Below are 1,139 nucleotides of genomic sequence, written 5' to 3'. Positions count from 1 at the left end.
ATATATTGGCATTTATTTAAATACTAAATCCAAAGTACAATTTAACTATTAAATTTAAATTATCAGTTAACTCAATTTCAAACCATCTAAAATTTTAATACGTAACACATACCAGATCACCTCAATGGAATCCAGTCAAAAACTGACTTAATATGTCTTTCCAAGGTAAAGTCATCTATGATATTTTTATTCTTCACATCCACGAGAGTTCTTTCAACCACCAATCTTTCATGACATGCTGGAGTAATTGGTTATACTGTACCTCAGTCATTAGATGAAAATTTAAATTATTGCTATTGACTCCTGGTATGAGCATCACACTTGTTTGCGGTACAATGACCAGTGTTCTATTTACACTAGACGTTCAATCTCCAGTCTAGTATTTACAAAGTAGTACACAAGGATTTCTTGGTCGTAGACTATGATGATACCTGAAGCTAGCCTGGCCTCGCATCCATGTCTCCTCATGAAATTAGCTCCCAAAATATACTCTTTCTCACTGTCAATTACCTACACATAATGAAACACAGAAAAGCTTCTTATAACAAAAGTAACTTCCAACTTCCCTTTTACTGTAGGTTTATGCCCACCTACTGTTCTCATGAATCCCTCTTCTTTCTTCATTTCTGAAAGCAATTTCCCATCTTTAATTAATAACTCGAGATAAACGATTGTAGATATGGAACCATCACCAATCAGCATACTGCATGGTTTTCCATCAAAATGCCTGGTGACTTTTGGATGTTTTTCCTCAAATAATATATTTTTTTTCTCATTTGTGGTATATGAAGTATTTCCAGGTGAACTTCACCCTGGGCCGCATTAACCGTGGTGCAGTTGCGCCAGGACCCCAAGCGGTGAGGGACCTCTCCTGACGATCTGGACCGTCAGTTTAACTCTCTCTTTTTTCTATAAATCTTCATATTTTATACGTTATTTGTTCTATTCTTACTTAATACTGACTAGGTCAATTTGACTAACCTCGTAACCACCATAAAAAACAACAAAATAAATCAAAATTACAATTTTTTTTCCTATAATTACTTCAAATTGTAGCAGGAAACAACATTTCTTTACATTAAATAGTTTAAATCTTTTTAACCTTATACATCAGTTTATAATTAAATTTTATTTTTAAT

This window comes from Limulus polyphemus, unplaced genomic scaffold, assembly GCF_000517525.1.
Source record: "Limulus polyphemus unplaced genomic scaffold, Limulus_polyphemus-2.1.2 Scaffold529, whole genome shotgun sequence".
Classification (NCBI taxonomy): domain Eukaryota; kingdom Metazoa; phylum Arthropoda; class Merostomata; order Xiphosura; family Limulidae; genus Limulus; species Limulus polyphemus.
The sequence above is the reverse complement of the archived record's forward strand: the minus strand, read 5'-3'. Positions refer to the sequence as shown.